General features: G+C 35.9%; 1 long non-coding RNA gene across 1 annotated transcript in view; it reads left to right on the forward strand.

The window, feature by feature from the left end:
- LOC107680895 (uncharacterized) overlaps positions 1-572 on the forward strand; it is a 6740-nt gene extending 6168 nt beyond the window's left edge. Inside the window, exon 3 of the long non-coding RNA XR_001633202.1 lies at positions 348-572. This is a non-coding gene — a long non-coding RNA (uncharacterized LOC107680895). The remainder of the gene's footprint in view (positions 1-347) is intronic.
- The last annotated feature ends 6129 nt before the right edge of the window (positions 573-6701 follow it).

Consider the following 6701-nt stretch of genomic DNA (forward strand, 5'->3'; position numbering starts at 1 on the left):
CTTGCGAAAACACAATAACGGCGCCGTGGGTGTAAACTTACAGATTAAGGGGCGGTAATATTATAATGAGATCCCTATGCCACGTCACCAAGGGAGCGAAATCAGACGCGCTCGTTTTCTCAGACGCTTGCAGAAAAAGGCTTCCCAAAACAAAGTTACTGGGTTCATCTTTTTCACATCTCCTTGGTTGGTAGATGCACCGGGGACCTGATTATAGCACTTAAAACCTGGAAAAGTCAGATTTTCATGATATGTCACATTGACAAGTGAGCATTGAATGTTTTGTTCTTGAGCTTGTTTCGCTGTGTCTCACTAGCATGTAGCGTGTTCGTGTGGCATGTGTGCAGGCGTGTTGGAGGATGCTGAGGGTGCGTGACTGTTGCCAAACAGATTTCATCATCCCGTATCGTGCTGAACCCCTGCAGGTAAACCCTCTCGCTGTCTCCATGCAAGAGAAACTCAGAAGTCCTCCAGCTAATCTCAGGTCTGGATGCAGCTGTGTTTCTGAGCCGTCGGGGAAAAAGACTCTCGAGTCCCTGCAGCAGCGGACACTTGGTATTCTTATGTTTTTAAGAGGAGGGAAATGTCATTTTAAAAGCTTTTTGCCATACACTCTTAAAAATAAAGGTTCCCAAAGTGTTTTTTTCACAGCAGTGCCATAGAAGAACCATCTTCAAAGAGTCTTTCAGTGAACAGTTCCTTAAGGAACCTTTTTTTTTTTCTTAGTGTGAAGAACATTTTAATAATTGAAAGAAACTTCACTCTTAGAAATAAAGGTTCCAAAAGGGTGTTTTTTTGTTTTTGTGTTTTGTTTTTTTCACAGCGATGCCATAGAACAACCAGTTTTGGTTCCCCAATCGGTTCTTAAAATAACCATTTGTGACCCTGCAGCACAAAAGCAGTCTTAAGTCGCTGGGGTATATTTGTAGCAATAGCCAACAATACATTGTATGGGTCAAAATTATACATTTTTCTTTTATGCCAAAAATCATTAGGATATTAAGTAAAGATCATGTTCCATGAAGATATTTAGTAAATGTCCTACTGTAAATATATCAAAACTTAATTTTTGATTAGTAATATGCATTGCTAAGCACTTCATTTGGACAACTTTAAAGATGATTTTCTCAATATTTAGATTTTTTTGCACCCTCAGATTCCAGATTTTCAAATAGTTGTATCTCAGCCAAATCTTGTCCTATCCTAACAAACCATACATCAGTAGAAAGATTATTTATTCAGCTTTCAGATGATGTATAAATCTCAATTTCGAAAAATTGACCCTTATGACTGGTTTTGTGCTCCAAGGTCACATTTTTTCTTAGTGTGAAGAATATTTTAATCTAAAGAACCTTTTTCCCACTATAAACAACCTTATGGTTCAATTTCCATGGATTTTGAAGGTTCTTCATGGAACCATCAATTACAATACAGAACCTTTATTTGTAAAAGTTTGTCCACTGTAAAGAACCTTTTGTGGAATGGAAAGCTTCCATGAATGATAAAGGTTTTAAATGGAACTATTGAAGCCACTCTTTATTTTTAGGAGAGTATTAATGAGAATAAATACTTGGTTTAGTAAAACAATGCTTATTTGGCTTATTAGTGGTGTTTGCTAAGGAAAATGTCACAATTGGTCATATTTTGTGCTACAGACATGAATTATTCTTCAAATCGTGCCAACATGCATGATGAATAATTCATAATAAGGCCAGAAATGCGTTCATTTTGATATATGTCAAGCTTTCCTCAGCCTGTGTGTCCAGACTACTAAAACACATATTCCCTTTGATTTTATATCCAGTAGTTCAAGCGCCTCATATATGCTGCAGGTCACAACAGGAAAAAACAAGGGTCTGAGAACCAGCAGGTATTCATTTTTTTCCTCTTCCACACTAAAACAACAGGCTTCCAGGATGGTGAATTATTCTCTTTCTTGTCGAGGGAGGCTTTCTTTATGGTCTAGTGTGTTTAAGAAGTGCAGCAGAGTGGCTGTTGTGTTCAGCATTGCTTTGAGCGCTGAAGGAATATCCTGCGGACTGAGATCTGCAGAGAATATTGGAAGAAAAGTTATAGGCCTACTCGTGCATTTCTGGGACTCGGGTTTTGTTTTTTAGAAACTGCATAGACAATCAAAAAAACCCTTTCTATGTCGCACCTCTCCCTCTCTGATGGCCGGATCCAATAGCAACTCTCTTGCAGATGGGGATCTTTTCTCATTTGGCGTCTAAATGTCATAGCAGGGTTAGATTGCGCTCCTGACCGTCGTTTTTCGTGATAAAATGCATGTTTGACCTCCGTTCAGATGCATCTGGTTCGGCTCAAACCGTGCGTCAATATTGGCACCGATAACACGTTTGAATAAAATATAACAGCTCCCAAAAGAGCGTGGAATGCAAATATCTGGCAAGCGGTTTATCAGATGTGTGATAGTGCAAAATAATGGAACTCTGCTTTGTTGCGAAGCCTGATTAATTTCCCAGGGATTGTTCGTTTAAATGTTTCCATTTAGCTCGGTCTGGCTTCCTGTATATGAGCGACTCGGATTCATAACAGCTGGTGTTTTAATCTGATATTGGGTTTTTAAAGATCGCTGCTTTTTTTTTTTTTTATTCCTCTGCTAAAGTGAATTTAGTTTGGTGGTGCTGAGACTGTGAAGGCTGCTTAATGCAGTTACGACAACCAGATGTGGGAAATTAGCCTGTGTTTGTGAGGATGCTTAAGTGTCATGGTTTGCTTTGAGACCATTTATTTGTATATAAAATCAATTATGGCAGAAAAAAACATGAAAACAAACATTCTGTATTAGCGCTTCGTTAAACTGACATTAACCTTTTAAAAACAAATGGACCATGGAGCTCTTACTGAAATGGCAGCAGATTTGCCATCTTGAGAAGATAGAATTGGCAGAAAAGTTCTGTATTAAATATCAAGTGTGAACAATGCTGTAAGATGAACGTCTGAGCACATTCGAGGTTAAAAGCTCTGGCGTGAGAGATCTGCTGCCAGTGATGCGAATACATGATGTTATGTACATAATATGTTGCGGAGAGAAATGTCTCAAAAAGTAGTATATAAGATAGTTCACCCAAAAATTAAAATTAGCCCATGATTTACTCACCCTCAAGCCATCCTAGGTGTATATGACTTTCTTCTTTCAGACGAATCCAATCGGAGTTATGTTTAAAAACGTCCTGGCTCTTCCAAGCTTTATAATGGCAGTGAATGGGTGTTATTTTTCAACAGTCCAAAAGAAGTCCAATAAAGTGCATCCATCCATCATAAAAAGTGTCTCACACGGCTCCAGGGTGAATAAAGGCCTCCTGTAGCGAATAGATGTTTTTGTAAGAAAAATATCCATATTTAAAACTTTATAAACCGTAATCTCTAGCTTCGGCTAACTGTTGTACGCACGTTCATTCCGACGGATGACGTAGGCGTAGCGTAAGGAGATTACGGTTTATAAAGTTTTAAATATGGACATGTTTCTTACACAAGCACATTGATTCGCTACAGGAGGCCTTTATTAACCCCCCGGAGCCGTGTGGGACACTTTTTATGATGGATGGATGCACTTTATTGGACTTCTTTTGGACTGTTGAAAAATAACACCCATTCACTGCCATTATAAAGCTTGGAAAAGCCAGGACGTTTTTAAATATAACTCAGATTGTATTCGTCTGAAAGAAGAAAGTCATACACACCTAGGATGGCTTGAGGGTGAGTAAATCATGGGCTAATTTTCATTTTTGGCTGAAATATCTATATGGATAAAAGACTGAAAACTGCTGCATGTGTGTTGTGTATCTAACAGAAAAGGTAGTCTAGCAATGTTATTGCAATTTAACACGAATGTGGCTTATGTTTATGCAGGTTTCAATAAATGATTGCTAGCATTAGTTTGGCTTGAAAATGATAAATAATGTTTTGCACCATAGGCAAGTGTTTTCAGTAAAAGTCTATGAATTCAGTAAAAGGCTGTATAATTTCCAGCTTTTATAAAAAAAATTAAAAAAAAGTTTATTAAAATGGTTTTCTCTAACTGGACACGAACATTTTAAATAATAGTTTTTTTAATAAATACTAATTATAATTCATATAAACATATGAACATTAAAATATTAATAATAAAAAAAATAAAATAAAATTCTCAATTCAGTGTGACGATTTATCTAAGAATCACTTAATGGAACAATTTGGATTAAATTTGTCAAAAATGTAAATTAATTTTAGCATATTTATAAACAGTTGACACGTAAAATCGCATTAGTGACAAGGCACACAATGTTTATTATGAACTAATCAATTAAATTTGCAATTTATGCAGGAATGTTTTTAAATAAATAGTTCACCCCAAAATGAAAATGCTGAAATGTCTTCAGAAATGTAGCATTGCTCAGCAATGGATGCTCTGCAGTGAATGGGTGCCGTCAGAATGAGAGTCCAAACAGCTGATAAAAACATCACAATAATCCACAAGTAATCCACAGCACTCCAGTCCATCAGTTAACATCTGGAGAAGACAAAAGAGACATGTTTGTAAGAAACAAACAGCTTGCAAACAGTGAGATGACAACAACGATACAAGAGAAACCTTGCGCTCAGCTGCTCCTTTGCTGCAGTAACCAAATCAAGATCATATGAAGCCGTGCAAACACAAAGTCGCATGCAGATGCACGCATGCATTCTCACAGGACACACACTTCAATAAACACAAACACCACTGATATGCATGAATGCAAGAGTAGCCACACAAACAGAAAGACAAAATTACTGAATCATACATAAAGCATTGTTTCTCTCTCTCTCTCTCTCTCTCGCTCTCTTTCGTTCCGTTTCCTCTGAGATCCGTTTCCGCCCCTGGCTGTGATTTTAACACACCCTCATTAGTGCACACGATTAATTCGACTTTTAATTGACATCAGATATGCTGCTGCGGATCCAAATATCGAATCTTCCACCAAGGCCTCATTTACACATCATGTTTGTTTTATTTAATAAAGATCTTGAAGATGCTACTGATGTATATTATTCTCTAATCAATGTTTCCTGAACATTAAAGGCGTCCCGCTGAGTTTCAGACGAAAATTACATCTGGATTTAATCAAACATACTTAGTGTAAATGTTAAACATCTGAAGACTGTACTACTGAAAGATTAAATACAGAAGTATCAGAGAAAAGCTTTGATTTTTATGAAGTCATATTTGATAAACTGTGATTATGAACAGTGAGCGCCTGTGGATTTTGTGCGCTTTCACAGCCATAAGTGCTGTTCTTATAGTGTGTGTTTAATAAACTCACATAATTGAGTTTAAAAGCTAAAGGTTTCTCGAACATCAAAATACCAGCGTTAATCAATCAATTTATAACTTGAAGTCATGCCAGGGGTCCAAATAAGAAAATTCAGGAAAAGTAGAAATGAAAAGTAAAGTTTTCCTTTTTAAAACCAAATTGATGCATTAATTTGATTCTAAGATCAATTTTAATGCTAAATTGAGACAATCGCTACAAAAGTATTATATTTTATATTTCATCATTTTTTATTTTTGATATTAATGTTTTGTTCATATTTTTAGTATTATTACATTAAATTATAAATAACTGTTTATTTATATCAGTTGATTTGAATTGAACTTAGTAAAATAAATAATAATAATTAAAACATTTTTTTGTGGAAAAAAGGACAAAAATTATTTGAAAACAGTTCCAGGCTGAAACGGCAACTTTTTCTATAGTTTAAAATAATATTAATAGTGATTAAATATGAAATATGATTTTATCATTGAGAAATATTTATGATGAGTAATTCTCAATTCAAAAAAATGTATAATATAAAATAAATAAGGCTTAAAATTGCATTTTAAAGTCCTATGAAGAAAAAAAAAAGAGCTTCATGCATGACAACCACTGCAAATTCAAAAAGTATAAATTAAAAGTAAATGAAAACAGGCTATATTGATTAGCTTGTTCAGGTGTGTTTGATTAGGGATCACGATATCAGATTTTTCACTACACGATTATCCTGGCCTCAAAAATTCACAATAACGATATATCGCGATATCTATAGAAATCTTGAAAAATAAAATAATGGTGATAATAATAATAATAACAACAACAAATAAATCATGCTATCAGTCAAATTAGTCTTTATTTTTATTTGTATTTATTTTTTTGACCAATGAATCACACCATTGCATGCAAAAGGAACAATTATACAAAACTTACCCATCACACACACACGTGCAGAACACTAGATAGTAGGGGTGGAATGATACATGTATTGGTACCGAACCGTCACGGTACAGACATCTCGGTTCGATGCATGAGGCCTTACAGCGAATACAGGCAATTCACCCCCAATCCAGAAGGGGGTTTGATAACCGGCCGCCAGCAGAAGAACAGCGAATGATGAGTTGCGCACTTGAAAACAAAGCCCACTAGACAGTGACCATGTGCTAAATCTGAATGCGTCTCTCACAGACTGACAAAGGAGTAGACTTTAAAGGCTTGTGCACTCGACTGTTTGCGAAATGGAGCTTTGTGCTCGTGTATCCTGCCTCTCTCATTCGGCACAAATCCAAATATTCCATAATATTTCCATATTTGCGATGTAACGTATCTGAATGCTAAACTATTATTTATTATGTAAATTATAGGCTTTGTACTTCAGTCGCGTTCCAGCAGTGACACAGAGGCGGG

The sequence above is a fragment of the Sinocyclocheilus anshuiensis genome, unplaced genomic scaffold (genome assembly GCF_001515605.1).
Source record: "Sinocyclocheilus anshuiensis isolate Anshui unplaced genomic scaffold, SAMN03320099.WGS_v1.1 scaffold1450, whole genome shotgun sequence".
In the NCBI taxonomy this organism is placed as follows: Eukaryota; Metazoa; Chordata; class Actinopteri; order Cypriniformes; family Cyprinidae; genus Sinocyclocheilus; species Sinocyclocheilus anshuiensis.